Below are 21,333 nucleotides of genomic sequence, written 5' to 3'. Positions count from 1 at the left end.
CGCTATTGCCTAAAAGCTGTCGCTAACATCAGTTAGTGACAGCTTGCTAATAGGGCGATAGAATTATCGCCGCTTAGCGGACGAAAACGGCCGCTAAATCGGCGATAATTGCCTATCTCCCCCCTTGGTAATATGCCCCTTTGTTATTTCAGCTGCTTCATGATCACCAATGCCAACCCAGGCATACTCTCTGATGGGATTGACCGTCCCACCTCCCCCCCCCGAACCCTGGATCTCCTGAAATCCCTCAAGTGCATCCCATTCATTGAAATATCTCAGGCTTATTATATTATTTTGAATCCTGATGATGATTCCATCATTTGCAAAGTGATCGAAACTCTGACGAGTGTAAAAAAGCAAGAACCCTATTAGACTCTGTATTTTTGAGACCGGTCATGCTATGCATGTTCCACTGGTACACTTGGTGGGCATGTTTTATCACTTTAGTGTATCACTTCAAAAGAGAGCTTAGAGCATGTTTGCTTGCACCAATGTTCATTGGCCATTGTGTGTGTTTTTGAATTCCCAGGTTTTTTTTCTCGAACCAATTAAATTGCTATTTGGTTCTTTACATTGTAAATGCAATCAATGATGTCCATTGTTCTTTTTGTTACTATCAATACCTCAGCTCCCCGGTGAACCCTGGGTCTCCCTTGTGTAAATACAAATACCAAGTACACATCATGTGTCACATGCCAGGAACTTTGTGTATGATCAATGATTTAATAAGATTTATATTTTAAGATAACAAATATAGAACGATGACCTATGTAGTTTAGAAACAGGCAACATTCAATGGCAAATACAATGATTTATCTTTAGGTTGAAACATTCAACAAGCAAAAAATGTCTTATATCGTCTCTGACATTTGTTTAATTGCTCAGCTACTTGGATGTTTCTTGGAAAACAAATACCAGTCATTTATATGTTTATTGAGAGTTTGTGAACAAATTGCTGTGTTCATTTTTTGGAGGGTTTAGCCTTGTCAAAATGGGCTATTTTGATAGGTCGAAATTGGAGTTTTAAAACTTTACAGAAAGGCTACAGTGGTAGGCATGCACTCATATTTTGCACTGTCACTCTAGTGGTGGCACAATGTGTACTGCAGTATACTATTGGCATTTCATTTACAGCTCCTAGGTACACTTGGTACCATATACTAGGGACTTACATGTAATTTAAATATGCCAATTAGGAGTATAGCCAATTTTGTTTCACGTTTTACGGGGTTAGAGCACAAGCACTGGCACCTGTCAGCAGCATCACTCCAAAACAAATGGTGCTGATCATCCTAGAAGAGGCTTTTTCTACACACACTCATGGTAGCTGTGCCTCAATATGTGGCTACTCTTCTGCTCATTGCTCATTGCTAAAATCTGATAAAGTCTCCAGATATGAGATCCTTTTGCTTTCTGCTTCTCACAAAATCCCTGGTTCAGTGCCCTACTCTACACCCAGCATCACTAATGTCCACAGCTTGAGAGGAGGGGACACTATGATTTCCTGATTATTACTGCACACTTGACTATGCCCTGGATTGAAAACTCTGATGCACCAATAACCAAATGTGATCTCAAATACTATGTTTAGGGTTCATATTTCAGGAATGTCAATCTCCACGAGGAAACCATCTCAGCTTGGCTCTTAGCAGCCAGCAATAAACATGCCCCACTTAAAAATCTTAGGCTAACACGCTGGTTCGAGGCTCAGAGGCGGTTTCCCCCTGAATTAAAACTACAAAAACTCACCCTCCGTCAATTGGAAAGAAAGTGGTGACGGAATTAGTTACAAGAAGAAAAAATCACTTACCTTGCAAGTATGAGGGAATATAAAAAGGCGATTCTCACAGCCAAAGCACCTCACTTTTCCTTTAGAATCTTAACCCCTAATAACAAAACCAAGGCAATTGTAGAACAACTGTCTAACCCAGACAGAGTCCTAAGTAAGACCACACCGTCTCAGGCCCTCCGCAACTCTCTGAATAATTTTTTATTGATAAAATTGCCTCCATTAAAGACAGCATCCCCACACATACTCCTCAAAAAATCTTCCCTCCGATTCCCACAAATCCCTACTCCCTTGAATCCTTGCCGCCCATTGACACCCAGACCTTTCACTATCTGCTATCCAAAGTCAGATCTGGATCTCCCATGGATCATTGTACCCCACATATTTTAAAAGCTGCTTTCAAAACCTCACCAGAACTGTTCTGGCCCTTTTGAATAATTCCATATCTCAGGGTAGTGTCCCTAAAGCCTTCGAAGAGGTAATAGTGGTCCCCCTATAGAAGAAACCTGAGGCTGATTCCCAAACACTGTCAAACTACCACCCCATCTCTCTGCTCCCTTACTTAGCTAAGGTGCTGGAGGCCCATGTGGCGAAATGTCTGTCCAGCTTCTTGGAACAATCCAAATTTCTTGACCCACAGCAAGATGGATTTTGCCCGGCTCACTCCACTTAAACTGTGATCCTAGCAGTACTGTACACCCAACGGGAAAAGGCTGACATAGGTACTCCCCAGGCCCTTGTGCTGTTGGACCTCTCGGTCGCCTTCGACACGGTCGACCATGGTATATTGGCCGACCTTGTCAGAGCGGCTGGCATTCAGGGCCCAGCCCTTAACTGGATCAACTCCTTCCTGAACAACCGCTCCCAGGCAGTCCGGTGCAGCCTGTTTTCGGCCCCAAAATTAAAAACTACATGTGGGGTCCCACAGGGCTCATTGTTCTCCCCGCACCTGTTTAAACTTTACCTTCTCTCGCTGATTAGATCTCTGAAGGAAAGCAAAGTGATCACCTTTAATTATGCCGATGACCTTCAACTATTGTTCTCAATTAACAACTCTCCCCAGTCTAGTTTCAGTCTACCATGCAATTCATTCGGCACTGGATGGACCACAACCACCTAAAATTAGATCCAGGCAAGACAGAACTTGTCCTGATGGGAGGCAGTTGTAATCTGTGGGGCACACACTACTGGCTTCCTCCTCAGTAAAAAGCTTAGGGGTCACTATAAACAATGACCTCTCCTTAAAAACCCATGTTGGCTGTGTGATCTCTACCTGCTTCTCTCAGCTGCGTAAAATTAGGAAGATAAGCAGGCTACTCACCCCGGCAGCTCTGATCCAGGTCGTGATAGCCATGGTCTTATCACGACTAGACTAGGCCAGAGCAATCTACCTTGGTATGCCACTTGGCCTTACAAAATGGATACAGCTGGTGCAGAACCTAGCGGCAAGACTGATTCTCTAACAGCCCAGATGGCAAGATTCCTCCCCTCTCTTAAGGAAGCTGCACTGGCTTCCTTTTTCCCAACGCTGCACTTTCAAAATCGGCTGCCTTGTGTTTAAATCCCTGAACGTCCGGTGCTCTGAATTCATTGATAGCCTTGTTTCAAGCTACACCTACTCACGCAACCTTCGCTCAGCTCATCTTCAACTTTTGACTGATCTGACTTTCAAGTTGAAGCATCAAGGGGGCTGTAGGTTTGCAATTCTGGCACCTTTCCATTGTGGAATTCCATCCCCCTGGAAATCAAATCAAGCCCGATCGCTTGAGATTCAGGAAATCCCTTAAAATCTGGCTGTTCACCCAAGCCTATGAGTAACTGCTCTGGTTCGGCACCTCCTTTTATTAGCACCATGAAACCAACTGGTGTATGAGCGCTTTACAAAATGATTTTGACATAAAATAACAATGATTGCTGATCCCAAGTATCAAATTTGTTGTCTGTGTGTACAATACAAAGTTGTGGAGTTGTTGTTTCTCTCAGGTGCCAAAGTTGCTGAGTTACCAGACCCACCCAAGAATCCATCCTTTGTGCTCAAAAGATTGGCACTATATTTACTGATTCAAAATATACCTATGGAATAGCCCATAACTGTCATAACAGCTACATTTTTCCCAGTTTTACATTTATAAATTTAGCCATACTAGCATCCTGGCATAGTTAAGGAGCACACCAAAATAATTGTACTTTGTTGGACACGGCCTCGTGGCGTGGTCCGACCCCGTCCGCATGGAGGGCCCGGGACGACATCGGCCCTCCATTGACCTACTACTGACCCTCCTGACACGCCCATTCACAAACCATCGGCGCAAGCAGCCTCCCCGGCCACCTACAGCTCTCCCCCTCCCTGGTGCCCCGGCAGAACCTGCTCGCCAACGCTGCCAGCCTGGCACCCTGACCAGGCCACCCTTTCCGGCCCGACTCCATCTTGGGACCCTCACGCCCCGAACAAGTGGCCGCAACCATCCCGGGCCCGGCCCCAGCGAAGCCCAGACATTGAGGCACCAGGATCCTCCCAGGTGGTAAAGTGGCCACTCGACCAGACCCCGGAGGAGGAGAGTCTCGATGGGCCTTCCACCGCCCCCGGACGCCTGGTATCGATCGCTCTCCCGGCTCCCTGGGCACTGGCTCCGCCCCCCTGCTGGGTGTCTGGACACCTTCATCCCGGCCCCTCTGACCCCCAGGCGCGAGGGTCCGGACATCAAAGCCCTCCAGTCCTATATCTGGGCCAGCCCCGGATCCAGACGGCAGTTGTATCTGGAGTCGAAGCCCTGTTGACCTCGTCGCGGCTGATCCTGATCCTAACTCCTGCACCTGGAACTATCTTCGAGGCCCTGCTGACGCTGTCGCGGCCTGTCCAAGCTGAACCACCTTCGAGGCCCTGCTGACGCTGTCGCGGCCTGTCCAAGCTGAACCACCTTCGAGGCCCTGCTGACGCTGTCGCGGCCTGCCCAACCTGAACTACCTTCGAGGCCCTGCTGACGCTGTCGCGGCCTGTCCAAGCTGAACCACCTTCGAGGCCCTGCTGACGCTGTCGCGGCCTGCCCAAACTGAACTACCTTCGAGGCCCTGCTGACGCTGTCGCGGTCTGACCAAGCTAAACCATCTTCGAGGCCCTGCTGACGCTGTCGCGGCCTGAACCCTTGAACTATCCACGCACCAGTGGGTGCCAAGACTGTCCCGCTACCCCCTTTCCCCCGAGACCACGACATTGCGGATCCCTCGATCCTTGCCGCTACCCTGCCAAGAACTTGCTTTGAGTACTTATATAAAGATTCTTGTGAACATTCTTCCTGTGTAGTGTCTATCTGTAAGTAGTGTGATTGCTCTGCTGTTACGATTGTAGGAGAGGAGCCTCGCCAAGGAGGCCTCCCTACGGCGCTCGGCCTATTCCATACAGAGAGGTGGGCCTCGGGGCGGACAGTCAGACCCCTTCTGTCTCCCCTGGGGTCGCCTTTCCAACATTGGTGGCAGCGGTGGGATCCGAGCCCACGCAAATCGTACAGCGAGTAACACGTCACTACTGACAGAGACCCACAGCCACGATGACTACTAAGGAAGCCGGAACGACCGCAGAATTCCAGAAAGACCTGTTAGAGGAGTATACCCATAAAGAACTTAAACAATTTTGCAAAGACTTGGGTATCGCTACCACTGGACTAAGTACAAAGGACGATTTCAAAGAAGCGCTGCAAACCTGGGTGGAGACCAGAGAGACCCCACCCCAAACGAACGATGACATTGTCCGAGAAGTACCCGTGAGTACCGTCATAGCCCCCATAGAGGAAAGAACCGCCAACAGGGACCCGGGCCTCTCCCACGAAGATGCCCGGTAGCGAGAGAGGAGTCGGCTCCATGAACTAGAGCTCGCCCGACTCCGGCTGGACGGAGAACTCCAATTAGCAGATAAGAAAATGGCCCTTGAACAACTGCGATTAGAGGGAGATCTGGAAGAGAGGCGGCGGCAAAGAGAATTGGAAGAAAAAAAAACTCGCATACGAACACGAGCGTGGCCTCAAAGAACTCGAAATCAAAGCCAAACTCGAAGAAGCTGGCGCCACGGTAGCCCGGAACCCCTCACCTCCTGCCGACCCAAAGGTCCACATCCCGAAGGATATCGTCAAGGAGTACTACAAGAATTACGATATCCAGCAATGGTTCAAGGCGTACGAAGTTGCCATGACCGCGCACCGCATTCCGCGATCAGACTGGGGTGCCGGCTTATGGGGGAGATTCGTCAGCGAAGGAAGAGACACCCTGCTGGAGCTGGCCGACGACGTAATGTCCTCCTATGACCACATGAAGGACGCCCTGCTTGTCCGGTATGGCCTCACCCCCGAGATGTACCGGCAGAGATTCAGAGACTGCAAGAAAATCCCCGGTACCACGTGGGTCGAGTACGTGAACTTTTATAGCAGGGCCCTAGAAGGATGGATAAAGGGCAGCAAAGTGTCCACCTACGAGCAGCTGTTCGACCTCATCGTTTGGGAGCCCCTCTCCAACAACTGCTTTGTCGAGCTCCGACAGCATCTACTCGACAGCAAGCTAACCGAGCCCCGGAAACTCGCCGTCGAGGCAGATCGATGGGTGAGCACCCGGGTCCCCCGAACACCGATAGGAGAAACCGGTCAGGGCGGCCGGGGGCACCCCCGCCAGCGGGGAGGCGGAGGAGGACAGAACCCGAGCCGAAGCTTCCCGCCGGCCTCGGGCCGGGGTCCCCCTCCAGGGAACCCCCCGAGTAACACTTCGCCGTCCCTGAAGAGGGACCCCCCAGCACGGCCGGGGCCCCCCCCGAACATTACTTGCCACAGATGCCAGCGGACCGGTCACTATGCCAGTGACCCCCTCTGCCCCATGAACCAGCGTCCCGGCACCACGGGGCCTCCGACCCGCCAGTTCGCTGCTGCAGCTCTGGGAGAAGAGAGAGAAGAAGACGTAGAGGTCTACGAGGAAGATCAAATCGAGTATGAACCGGCCGCCATGGCCCTAGCCTGCCTGGGCAATAGAGACCTGGTACCCCAGGCCCCGCTACCGAGCAACACTCGAAAATACCGTCAGTGGGTCCACATCAATGGACAACGGACCGAAGCCCTCCGGGACACGGGAGCCAGTGTGACGGCCGTCCGCTGCCACTTGGTGACCCCCGAACAGATCATCCCGAACGTACGCTGCCCCGTGAGGGCCGCCGACAACTCAGAAACTCTATGCCAGATGGCCCGAATTCCCTTCGAATGGGGGGGAGTGTCGGGCACCCTCAAGGTGACCGTCCGGGACGACGCCCCCGTGGACTGCCTCCTTGGGAACGACCTCGAGAGCTCTCCCTGGGCCCAAGTCGAGCGGAGAGAGCACCTAGGAATGATGGGATTACCAGAGTGGGTCTGTGCGACGACCCGATCTATGGCGGCCCGAGCCCCGGCAGCGACCGAGGCCGCCCCGACCGAGGAGCCGGAGTGGCCCGAGCCACCACCCCCTGCCATCCCCGAAGAATGCGACTCCGAGACCAGGCCCTCGGAGCCCGGGAACCACCACGAGCTCAGCGACATCCCCGAACTAGCCCAATGGCGCCAAGAGGGGGGTCCCACCCGAGAACAGTTTCGGCAGGAACAGAAGACCTGCCCTTCCCTCGAGGGGACCCGCCAACAAGCCGCTGCCCAAGCTACCGGGGACACCTCAGGGTCCCACTGGGTCTACTGGGACCACGACCTCCTGTATAGTGAACAGAAAATTGCCGAGCTGAGGGCCAGCCGAGTGCTAGTGGTTCCCCTGCGATTCAGAGACTTACTTTTGAACCTGGCGCACGATGTGCCCCTCGCAGGGCACCTGGGGCAGGACAAAACTTACAGCCGCCTGGTGACCCATTTCTACTGGCCCAAAATGCGCACTGATGTACATAACCACTGCCGCACCTGCCCGACATGCCAAGCCAGCGGAAAGAGCGGAGGGAAGGTGAAGGCCCCGCTCCAACCCTTTCCAGTCGTAACCACCCCCTTCGAGCGAGTGGGAATAGACATTGTGGGGCCCCTGGACCCTCAAACCTCGCAAGGGCATCGCTTCATACTTGTCCTGGTGGACCACGCCACCCGCTATCCTGAGGCCATCCCCCTCAGAACCATCACCGCTCCCGTGGTGGGGCGAGCCTTGATGGGGATCTTCTCCCGAGTAGGATTCCCCCGGGAGGTCGTGAGCGATCGGGGCACGAACTTTATATCTAAATATATGCGGTCCCTGTGGCAACAGTGCGGGGTCACATACAAGTTCACCACCCCGTATCATCCCCAAGGGAATGGACTTGTGGAGCGGTTCAACCGGACACTCAAGGGAATGATACAGGGCCTAGAAGAGCCACTACGACGCAGATGGGATGTCCTGCTGCCCTGCCTCCTGTTTGCCTATCGGGAGGTACCACAGAAATCCCTGGGGTTCAGCCCCTTTGAACTCTTGTACGGACACCCTGTCGGAGGTCCGCTCAGCCTGGTCAAAGAGGGCTGGGAAACTACCGTCCAAGGCGCACCACCGGATGTCTACCGATACCTCCTGACCCTCCGAAACCAGACTCGGAAGTTCCGGGCCCTTGCAGAGGCCAACCTGGAGGCCAGTCAGGAGGACATGAAACGCTGGTACGACCAGCACTCCTCCTCCATCGAGTTCGAGCCGGGCCAGCGGGTCTGGGTCATGTCCCCGGTCGAACCCTGTGCCCTCCAGGACAAATGGTCGGGCCCTTCAAGGTGATCGAGCGCAAGAGCCCCGTCACTTACCTCGTGGATATGGAGTCTCCCCGGAACCCCCTCCGGGTTCTGCACGCCAACCGGCTCAAACCTCATTTTGCCCGCACAGAACTGAGCCTGCTACTCGCTACCGACGATGGGACCGAAGACGACTCCGAGCCCTTGCCCGACTTCCTAAAGTGCACTGAGAAGGACGGCTCCGTCGAAGGGATCTCTCTCTCCCCCGACCTGACCCCCGCACAGCGCCGAGACTGTCAAGAACTGTTGGGACAATTCACAGATCTGTTCTCCCTCACCCCCGGGGTTACCCAATGGTGTGTCCACGATGTCGACACCGGGGACAGTCAGCCAGTACGACACCGGGCCTACCGGGTCCCCGACCGAGTTCGGGCCTGCATCCAGACGGAAGTCACCAAGATGCTGGCCCTGGGGGTAGTCGAACCCTCCGACAGTCCCTGGGCCAGCCCAGTGGTCCTGGTCCCCAAGGCCGCCGCACCTGGCACCCCGCCAGAACTCCGGTTTTGCGTCGACTACCGGGGGCTGAATGCTGTTACGAGAACCGACGCACATCCCATCCCCCGGGCCGATGAACTGATCGACCGCCTGGGGGCCGCCAAGTACCTCAGTACCTTCGACCTCACCGCCGGGTATTGGCAGATCGGCCTCACCCCTGGCGCCCAGGAGCGCTCCGCCTTCTCCACACCCGACGGCCACTTCCAGTTCAAGGTGATGCCCTTCGGCATGAAAAACGCCCCGGCCACCTTCCAGAGACTAGTAAACAAAGTACTGGCGGGGCTGGAAGAGTTCAGTGCCGCCTACCTAGACGACATTGCGGTCTACAGCCTCCACTGGGCTGAGCACCTGAAACACCTCTGGGAAGTCCTGACAGCCCTCCGCCGGGCCGGACTAACTGTGAAGGCCAGCAAGTGCCAGATAGGCCAAGGGTCCGTGACCTATCTGGGACACCAAGTGGGGAGCGGCCAAGTGGCTCCCCTCCAACCCAAGATCGACGCCATCCTAGCCTGGGAACCCCCGGTCAACCAAACCGCCGTCCGAGCCTTCCTGGGGCTCACGGGGTACTATAGGCGTTTTATCAAGAACTATGGGAGCATTGTGGGCCCCCTCACGGAACTGACCTCGAAGAACCGGCCCCAAAAAGTGCAGTGGACACCCGCGTGTCAGGTGGCCTTCGAGACCTTGAAAGCAGCCATGTGTACCGCCCCTGTGCTCCAGGCCCCCGACTACAGCCGAGAGTTTGTGGTCCAGACCGACGCCTCGGAACACGGCATCAGGGCGGTCCTATCGCAAATGGACTCCGCGGGAACTGACCATCCTGTGGCCTTCATCAGCCGGCGGCTGCTGGCCCGAGAACAGCGATGGAGCACCATCGAGAGAGAAGCCTTCGCTGTCGTATGGGCCCTCAAGAAACTCAGGCCCTACCTCTTCGGCACCCACTTCCGGGTGCAGACTGACCACCGGCCCCTAAGGTGGCTGATGCACATGCGGGGCGAAAATCCCAAACTGCTGCGATGGTCCATCTCCCTCCAAGGCATGGATTTCACTGTGGAGCATCGCCCTGGCAGTGACCACGCCAACGCTGACGGCCTGTCCCGGTTTTTCCGCCTCGACGAAGAGAGCCCCCAGGAAGATGGGTGACTCTCCCCGCCTTCAGCTGGAGGGGACGTGTGTTGGACACGGCCTCGTGGCGTGGTCCGACCCCGTCCGCATGGAGGGCCCGGGACGACATCGGCCCTCCATTGACCTACTACTGACCCTCCTGACACGCCCATTCACGAACCATCGGCGCGAGCAGCCTCCCCGGCCACCTACAGCTCTCCCCCTCCCTGGTGCCCCGGCAGAACCTGCTCGCCAACGCTGCCAGCCTGGCACCCTGACCAGGCCACCCTTTCCGGCCCGACTCCATCTTGGGACCCTCACGCCCCGAACACGTGGCCGCAACCATCCCGGGCCCGGCCCCAGCGAAGCCCAGACATTGAGGCACCAGGATCCTCCCAGGTGGTAAAGTGGCCACTCGACCAGACCCCGGAGGAGGAGAGTCTCGATGGGCCTTCCACCGCCCCCGGACGCCGGGTATCGATCGCTCTCCCGGCTCCCTGGGCACTGGCTCCGCCCCCCTGCTGGGTGTCTGGACACCTTTACCCCGGCCCCTCTGACCCCCAGGCGCGAGGGTCCGGACATCAAAGCCCTCCAGTCCTATATCTGGGCCAGCCCCGGATCCAGACGGCAGTTGTATCTGGAGTCGAAGCCCTCCTGACCTCGTCGCGGCTGATCCTGATCCTAACTCCTGCACCTGGAACTATCTTCGAGGCCCTGCTGACGCTGTCGCGGCCTGTCCAAGCTGAACCACCTTCGAGGCCCTGCTGACGCTGTCGCGGCCTGTCCAAGCTGAACCACCTTCGAGGCCCTGCTGACGCTGTCGCGGCCTGCCCAACCTGAACTACCTTCGAGGCCCTGCTGACGCTGTCGCGGCCTGTCCAAGCTGAACCACCTTCGAGGCCCTGCTGACGCTGTCGCGGCCTGCCCAAACTGAACTACCTTCGAGGCCCTGCTGACGCTGTCGCGGTCTGACCAAGCTAAACCATCTTCGAGGCCCTGCTGACGCTGTCGCGGCCTGAACCCTTGAACTATCCACGCACCAGTGGGTGCCAAGACTGTCCCGCTACCCCCTTTCCCCCGAGACCACGACATTACGGATCCCTCGATCCTTGCCGCTACCCTGCCAAGAACTTGCTTTGAGTACTTATATAAAGATTCTTGTGAACATCCTTCCTGTGTAGTGTCTATCTGTAAGTAGTGTGATTGCTCTGCTGTTACGATTGTAGGAGAGGAGCCTCGCCAAGGAGGCCTCCCTACGGCGCTCGGCCTATTCCATACAGAGAGGTGGGCCTCGGGGCTGACAGTCAGACCCCTTCTGTCTCCCCTGGGGTCGCCTTTCCAACATACTTATTTTTAAAATTTGCTTGATGAAACTTTGTTGTCTTTTGCGATTGTTAAATGTGCCAGCCCTGAGTCTTCCCAAGAAGAATTGTCTAAAGGCATGCAATTGGTGATCAAACACCTATTAAGGCTGCGCTTTTCCCGAATTCTGAAGTAACTCTGCTTTTAGTTCAAAGAATGATTCTCTATTACAGCACTCAAAGATGTTTCTAATTTGCAGGAAGCCACACCTGAGACTGAAAGATAGGCCTGTAAGTAAGAAGGGCCTCTATGGAGTATTGAGGGCCAATTCTTCCTCTTCCCAACTCCATATATATATGAAATAGTACCAACTATCCACAATGCTAAAACTGTTGCTAAGGTTGAGGAAGAGGACCCTACCAACTGTCCTCACTTTGGGGTTAATTTTGTATCACATGGAGAAGCACAAATAATAGTTACTTTGTAAAATAGAATTGCAGGCCCTGTGGTCTTGTCTCCCAGGGATGGGCTCGGTTCCATGGTGGAATCAGAATATGGCTCTTTCGTAGCTAACATTGCATTGACTATACATGACCAAATAGACCAAATTCCAATATCATCAAGGAATTGCACAAAATCAATGATTGATTTAACCTGGGTGGATGGAGTATTCGATCTTTGTTGAAAGTTACATTTGGGGGCTTTAAAATGGAAATCATTGAGGAAGTTTATCAGACTGTTCTTTCTGTATTTACTAATAAGAGCTTACATGTGTACCAATCATCGCCACATTACAAAAATAATAAAGGGTGCTGATAATGATTTTGAATATGGATCAATGAACTGTTTCAACAATGATGTTGACGTATGATGTTTAAAGACAAATGTCAAGATTGAGCAAAAGGTAGGCTTTGAGAATTTGTACTATAGTAGGGCCAAGCAGTGTGCGTTTGACATATTCAAGATCTTTCTCATGTCGGGTATTAAGCGAGAATTCACAAGTAGCTGGCTCAGTGTTTAATAAGTTTACATTCTTTCATCATTTCAACGGTTGAGAGGAACCTTTCTCATGAGAACACTTTTCACCTGCTATGATTTAATGGCCTTATTTTAAGTCACATGTTTGCTATTGTGCTTGTTTGAAAACTTAAGTCGTCTTTGTACGTTGAAGCCTCAAAGTTTATCTGCTTATTCGAGCAGTGTTACCTCTTGTCACTGACATCTGTAACTCACACATTACTTAGTTTTTAATATACTTGTTCAGTCTCCTTGTATGTGTAAGTGCTGTTCCTAATGATATCAAAGGACAGTGATATCAAAGGACAGAAGAGGATTTTTTTGTTGTATAAGAGAAGAAAGGAACAGAAATGATTGAATAAGAAAACAATAGAAAAAAGACATAGAAATTTCATACAAGGAATATTATTTATATACACTTCCTTCTGCTCTGTTGAGGTATTGACATCCAAATGGAATTATTAAGATTGTTTTGTAAACTACGGCTTAAAGACTGTTTCTTGGACAAAGAAACCACAGAAAATTTCAATCCTTCTAGACTAAAATTACCATCAACATTTAACCCACCTAGTAACAAGATGCCCATTGAATTGTTGGCTTTTGAAACTATGATCATGAAAGATGTCACTACCCTAGGAAAAGGTTTTGAATATATTCCACACATGAATTTCCTTATGGAAAGAAAGCCCTCCAGACCTTAAAAACCAACAATGAATTCATCATAAGGCCAGCCGATAAAGGCCGGGGGATTTTTATTCAACCGACTGTGACATATAAAGCTGAGATAGATAAACAGTTGTCCAATTCCAATCATTATGCATTATAGAGATCCAATCCCTAGATGGAAATTCAAAAACTAATCGCCGATGTTACATCTAGGGCTAAGGACAGTGGTTTTTTAAGTACCCAGGAATTAGATTATCTTAATGCAAAATCACAAAGGACACCGGTCATGTATACTTTACTTTACTTTACCATAAATCCATAAATAACTTACTTCCCCACCGGGCCGACCCATTGTTTCCGGGTGCTGTTCAGTACTTGAACTGCAGTGTAAGTATCTCAATGTCTTCATCGGGGACTTGGCGGTCCATACAGAGAGTTATGTTCAAGATAGTGGTGATGTCATCCTCCAACTCGAGCATCTGGACTTTGACCCCAATGCTGATCTGTTATGGTATGCTTGGCAATTGAGTCCTTGTTTACCAACATTCCCCAGCAGTAGGGGATCTAGGTGATTAAGGAAGCCCTTGAACCTAGACTTGGCCAGATTTATCATTGATCTTTTGACCATCTCTCTCACTCGCAACTATTTTGCATTTAACTGCGAGTTTTTTTGCCAAGTGAAGGGGCAACGTACAAGATTGCAAAGTTGGGGGCTTCTTATGCCCCCAACTTTGCAATCTTGTATGTTGCTAACTTTGAAAGACGCAACATATATGATTGCACAGCAAACCCATTATGACAATGTATGCCTTTGGAGACACTACATTGATGATATTTTTTTCATCTGGTTGGATAACGAATCCAACCTATCCCTTTTCCTTGATTGGCTTAAATTTTGTTCTCCTGGTTTAAATTTCACATCACAATCAAGTAATGAGCAGGTGAGCTTTTTAGATCTTACCATCATACCCCATGAAAGTAAAATAGCAACTAAACTCTACACCAAACTGAGAGTCTGCATACTTTATTATAATACATGAGCAATCATCCCAAAGGCCTAAAAGATGGATTGCCCTCCGGTCACTTCCTGCGCATACACAGGAATTGTAGATTTCAAGCAGATTAATTTCGTAAAGCAGACATCTTAGCCAAAAAACTTGCACAGCGCGGGTATCCTCCAGGGCGAATATAAAGATCTCTTAGGAGGTCATCTTACAATCATCGTGAGTTTTTGCTTGCAGTTCAACCAACCATAAAGATGGATGGAATTCCTTGTGTAACAACAGTACATAGAGCATTTGGATTATCAAAATCATTTAAAAATATTGGCCTTTAATTCAATCAAAAGGCATTACAAAAGAACAACCCTTGTTTCCCTTTAAAAGAGGTCGGAATATAGGTGATCATTTGGTACAAGCCTCTTCACCCACGGTCAATTCCCCTGATCTTGCCATATGTGGGGCCTCAGCAAGATTGTGGGACACTATAGTTTCAGCAACTGCTTAGTGTGTGATTTGACATTTAACACTAAGCAATTCCTACATGATGATATAGTGTACAATCTCAGGGACCCACAAACTGCAACTCGCAAAATGTAGTTTATGTGGTGTGGTGTCCTTGCAAATTCATCTGTGTGGGTCAGACTACACAAAAACTTAAGACTCGTCTTTCACAACACAAAAGTCGCATCAGGTGTCAAAATGATCATGCCCCTTTGGTGCCTCATTTTCTTGAATTCAATCGCTCTCTGGCTGAACTTGTACAGAAACCCCCACATGTTGGTAATATTCAACTGATGTTTAATAAAGCTGAATGCCCCTGGATCTTAAAACGTGATAGCATCAATAAGGGATTAAATACACCGGAGGAATGCAACTCTATAATTTCACATTGATGCTTTATTTGTTTATTCTGTGTCCTAATATTATCTTTTATGTACATTGAATGAATGTATCTTAAGCATATTTTATTGTTGTTATGCTCATTCAGATAGGCCGTAATGAGTATCTGGATTTTCTTGCATTATATGATACAATCCTGTAATAACTTCTGTACTGGAGATGACTCCCTCAATTTTGACATTTTAATTTTGATGTAAGAATGCAATTGTATAATTTCAAATTTAATATTATTTGTTTAATTTTTTTATTTTTTATTAATTTATTATTTTTTGTTTCAATATCTTCTTGTATGTATTTAGCATGAATGCATTTGAAGCACATTACCTTGTTGTTATGCTCATTTAGAAAGGATGTAATGTGACTCTTGATCATTTTGTATTATACTACATTGTTCTGAATGATCCTTCATACTGGAGATGACATATTCAATTTTGAAAGTTGCTTATACTTTAATATGTTTAATCGCCACAGTGTTTTTTGTGTGCATTAGATGGTTATTTATAAGCATAGCACAACGTCGAAATTGGGGTTGATTCGCAATTTATAATAGTTTTTTCATTTCTATTCTATTTAGTGCATGCACAATTCTTTTCTTCGTTTTTTGTGTTTGTGAAAGTAAAGATTTGGTGTGACCATTTCATTGGTTTAGTCACCATGTGTGCATATTCGTGGCCCATTTTGTTTTGATTTAGTTTTTTGGGATTGTTCTTTTGGGATTTAATTTTTATTTATCTCCTTTATTCTTCGTCAGCTTTGTTTAAATTATTTTATTGCTCCAGACCATCAACCTGTAGGTCTGTTCCGCTACGGAGAGCAGATGAGTCTTTTTTCGGTCTCCATGCTGGTGAGCCGTGCCAAATTAGACGTCGCGTCCGACACACCGGCACTGTTCGCACGGAGCCCGAACCCCTTTTTCATTTTCATTTTTGTGAATCTGAGCTCTACTTCTATATTTATAAGGATTTCATGAGCCTTCCCCCCTTGTTTCTTCTTTTCGTTTGTTACAAAAATTATTCCAGAATTTTCCTTTGGTGGGTTATTAATCCTGCACCGGCCTCTAAGTGAGGGATGTGATCTTGTTCTGTCACGCTCCTGAGTATATCTATGGACTGTGAGTATTTATTTAATTATACTCACAATCCTATAATCGGTTTACTTTTCGGTTGCGTCCGGTTTCTGAAAGTCCCTTATCTTGTTTAGCTGTACTTTGGCTTGATTCCTAATTCATGAATTGATTCACTCTTTCCTTGGCCTCAACTGCATTTTTCAGTCTAACGATGTTTTCCTTTAATGAGCAAGTATGTTTCTATGTTTATAGCACTCTAAATTGCATGGGTGCACTATACTCATGGTTTAAACGCACTCACATGAATTTTTGTCATTTGCAGTGTTTTATGATTATTAAGATGCATTTATTCAAGTTATATTAGCATTGAAATGTAGTGTGCACATTTAAGTAGGACTTTGTATGTATTAAAGAAACATAATTCCTGTTTGTATAATGTGCAGGATGAAATTATACTCGTGAAATTTAAATTGTGTTAGTTTAAGTTGCCTAAATTGTAGGTCCAAACTGTAGGTTGTTTTGAGTTTCGTTTCTCCTTGGTTGCTCAAGAATTATAATTAAAAGAATCCTTTTTGCGCTCGGAGACAGTGTGTTCTCATCCTACTGCAGGTGCAGGAATTCAATCTCGTTATTCTTAGATTTAAGGACATACCCGGAATGTCTTTCAAGAAGACTGGAAGGCGAAAAGGGCGGACGCCTTTCGTGTCTGGCCTATCTGGAAACCAAGGCCGCTGGAAGAAAAGTCAAATTAATTAAAGTTTCTGTGAAAACTTACTAAAAGATGTTGCAAATGGAAAAATTTACCAAGTGACTTATTGTAGGTTGAACATTTAATTTTTGTATGATGCACAGGGATAGATTGGGGAGACTTCTTTTGATTTCAGAGGAGAAGGAGCATCTTAGAGCGAGCTCCATAGCTTTAGGCTATCAGACCCATTTGACGTGTGTACTTCTTAGGAAGTCAACACGTGCTGACACCTTTGGGATTGGATATTGGGGAAATAGGTAGGACTTTCATTTAGAGCAGTGTAGGAAAAGAAACTTTTGTTTTCTTGTCAAATGAAAAGAGAATTGGACTCAGCTTCTATTATTTGTTGCATTTTGATTTTGGAGTTTATCATATTATGCCTTTTGCGCCGAATGAATTATATTCGTAGACTTGGCTCTGTATTGATTTTTATGTACCTATATACTCTGATATTGAGGTGTGTTTATATTCAATTATTTTTGGCCTTATAATAAATCCACAAAACTGGAGTTTGGAGTCTGTGGTTCTTTAAACCATGACTAAATTTAAAGTATAATCTTGAATTGTTTTACTCCCCTCCACACTTTTAGCAGGCAATAAAAGACCATCTGCATTGAATTTAGTAGGGAAGGCAAAGAGCAAAATTTAGCGTAACCAAATGGTAGCAAAGGATGGTTCGCCTCTAGAAGTGAGGGGAGAAAAGGGAAATTAGGAGTAGGATCCGATGAATAATAGGGCTTTGGACACGGATTAGATGACGGCGAAGACTGATGGAAGTCGGCGGACGTTGATGGTGCGGCGTAAACAGTGGTAGCATGAGTATGAAACTGTGTGATGTGTTAGATTGCGATGATGAATTAATTGTGTGATGTCTTGCGAAGTTGGGATGCAAATTGAGTGATTGTGGGTTTATCGGTTTACTAGTTCGGACACGTGCAGATTAGGAAGTTTGGTGAGCAGACTCAAGAGAAGTCCAAGATCCTGGGATAGTTTTTTATTTGTAATTTTCAATACTGTGGGAGTTGTGAAGTGCTATCGACGATTCACTTGTGACTGGGAACTTTGTGTGAATGTAGCAGTACGTCGTGGGTAGAAAGTCTCAGGTACCGGGGGTGGACTATGGCGATTGAGTGACCGACACAGGTCAGGGATCACAGCGGATGAATGTTCCTGTAAGAGTGTTCTATCGATATTTTAGCGGATGAAAAATTACTTGTGTTATGTAACTGTAAGTTATTGTGACTGCTTTAGGAGCAGTTACTTGGTTTAATAGATTTTGGATATACAGTTACTTGTTAGTACAAAAGTGTACGTGGTGAAATTGTAAAGGAGGTTGAGCCGCTGCAAAGAGGGAGCAGTGACGTCAGTGCACGCCGTGCTGTGATTGGTTGGTTGGTGTAATGGCGCGCTGGGATTGGTGGAAGTTTATCCGAAGTTGAATATCGAAACTTAGGTTGCAAATAATTGATTTTCACGATGAGGTGTTTTATGGTGTTGCGAAATTTGTGTAGAGGGGACACAGGGGTGGTGACTCGGGTAGGAGAAAAAGAAGCTCCACCAGAGGATACCCCGGCACATTATATGGCAACAAATGTAGGGCTCCATACTATAGCGTGGCTTCAAAATTGACATAAAATTACAGAGAAAGAGGGAGATTTGGCTTTCCCTCGTAATGGGTCATTTCGTATGGAGATGCTGTACCAGCTGAGGGGAGTGATGTCTCTCTGAAACCTCCGCTTAGACCAACACAATTTCAGGCATTAGATGCATGGTTGAGAGCAGCAATAGTGAAGAGAAGAGAAGCTTCACAGGGAAGAATGAAGAAAGCAATGAATGCATATTAGGATACCAAGTGGGATGCACAGCTGAAGAGATGGAGAGTAGACACTATAGAGGGAGAACGATTGTATCCATTTCGGTTGCTAGAAGGAGGGTCTGGAGGAAAGAGTAAGACAGTAGAGGAAAGTGATATAGATGACAGTTTTCTTGATAGACTGCTAACAGCACGTCCTCCACCTTCTGACTCTAGGTTGGAGACGGAGAAGACGCAGCAAACAGAGGAAACTTTAGGAGTGGGAGGAATGGGTTCAGAGGAGAAGACAAAAGGAGTAAGAGGGAGGATTTCAGTGGGAACAAGAATTGCAGGAGGGTCTGGAGGGCTAGGGTACACAGATCCTGAGCCAGGAGAAACTGCATGTACCATGCGGTTACCAGAAGCTCCTACAGTTCCAGTTACCATTGGACCTGTGGCTTCAATATATAACTCTAGAGAGAGAACAGGTTGAAGTCAACAGCAAACAGGAGAAGGGTAAGAGACTATATCTGGAGGGAGTCTTACAATGAGAGGAACGGGTGTGGCTCAGATACCAGTGGAAGCTAGTACTCCACTGCCAGCTATGGCGGATCCGTCAGGAATGGACAGTGGCTTGGAAGCAAGACGAATAGGAGCTTTGGCCAATTCTAGGTCAGATATCGGAATGTGGGTTCCACTGGTGAGGGAGTCAATGATACAGAGAGAGGAAATGGGAATGAGACGAGAAGCACCTAGGGTACTGTATGAACCACAGAATTTGTTTGAGGGTAACCATAGGAGAAGTCGATGTTGTGAGAGAGAAAGTCACCCAGTTTTGAGAATGGAGGAGAGTGGGGGGTCCAAGGAGAACACAATGTTGTGACAGGGAGGAATCAAGAAGTGGAAGAGATCAGATAATTTTACAAGTTGCAAAGAAGGCACCAATGTTAGATGTGTTAAGATTAAAAACAGAAAAGGATGAGGTGATTGAAGGGAATCTGCCTTTGGACAGAATTGAAACATATGACCCCAGCGAGTTTTTATTTGTATTTAAGGATGTTACTAGAAAGGCAAAGGGAGCTCATGAAGCATTGTCACAGTTGGCACGAAGATATGAAGTGGATTTCACAAAGACCAAAATGCAGATTGAACTATACTGATAAGGAATTGGAAGAGAAACGAACAGCAGGATTAAAGGCACAAATTGGAGAATTGGTGATAGGGATGTGAGCAAGGAGAGAATTAGGCAAATGGGAAGAGAGGTGGGCCAAAAAGAAAAGTGCCAAGAAAGTGATTGGAGATACTCCGCCTCCGGGTGGAGGGACGGGACAAGTAGGAAATTTCCCTCTGAGAGAAGTACAAAATGGTGGGTATGTTCATGTGCTACGGAGCAGGGGTGATTTGGCAGCATTCACTAATGATTTTAATTGACTGAGGGAAAAACCTGCAGAGTGGTACAAACAAATGGACCGGTTTGTTTGGATTGATTTGAATACCTTGTTTGATCTAGTGGTCCCGGGTGATTTGTGGGCAGCATGTAAAGTTGCAATTGATTGGCCCGCTGCAGAACCAGCTAGAGATCCGGTGAATCGTAGTCCTTCACCCGAGGTAATGAAGAAATATGAGCATGTGATTACATGCTTACAATCTAAAGTATCTCCTCAGACGGTTGGTTGGCTTAAAATCAATTGTACTACTCAAGAGCCTAAGGAGTCGGTACATGACTATTATGAGAGACTTTTATTGGCTTTTAAACAGCATAGTGGATTTGACACTATTGAGCAAAAAGATATGGGACAGTTTGTCTCAAAGTTTGTGTTGGGATTGAAATCTGATATTAGTTTGATGATACACCATCACTTGATATGTTGTCAGAATAAGTCGGTTGACGAAATTCTGCGTTATGCAAAATACTGCAGTGAGCAGGTGGAGACGGCACAAAAGAAAATGAAAGACAAGTTGATGTTGGTGCAGTTGAGGAATGCCGAAAGGCCTGATCTGATGCAAGAGCTTGGAGGAGCGATGGGTCGAGGTAGAGGAAGTGGCAGGGGAATGGATCAACATATGATAACCCAACCTGAACAGGGAAGAGGAAGGGGAATGGATGCAGGTACAAGAGGTGAATGGGTGGTGAATCAAAGAAAGGTCTCTGCTTGTCATTATTGTCACAAAATCGGGCATTGGAAGCACGAGTGTCAATTAAATCCGGCAAATCAAATGCAATATGAGGAAGAGGAACAGATATCCGAGGGTTTGAACATTGTGACTAGACCTAGGTCCATGTATGGGGGAGGTTGTGAGTCAAAGATGCAGATACCTCAGCCTCTGAGAATACAAACAAGTAATCAGGTGTATCATCTGATGCCCTATTTTGAAATACAAGACAGATTTGACCAAACTCAAGATCCTCATGAGTGTCAGAGGGGGGTGCAGGAGGAATGCACTTTGGGTGCGGCCCTGGAAGTAGATCAGAGTGGACCGTTTGTAGATGCAGAGGTGAATGGACATCCTGTTAGACACTGGAGCTGTGCGGTCCACAGTAAAGACTGAAGTGGTCCCAAATGTATCCCTTTCAGGACAATCGATTCAAGTGTTGGGAGTTACTAAACAGAGAATGACTTACCCATTAACAGACAAGTTACCTGTGAGAATAGAATTGTCCGAGACAGACATCAATTTGTAGTGTGCGATTCAAGCCCAGTCTGTCTAT

The sequence above is a fragment of the Lissotriton helveticus genome, chromosome 1_1 (genome assembly GCF_964261635.1).
Source record: "Lissotriton helveticus chromosome 1_1, aLisHel1.1, whole genome shotgun sequence".
Classification (NCBI taxonomy): Eukaryota; Metazoa; Chordata; class Amphibia; order Caudata; family Salamandridae; genus Lissotriton; species Lissotriton helveticus.
This window is presented reverse-complemented; position numbering follows the sequence as displayed.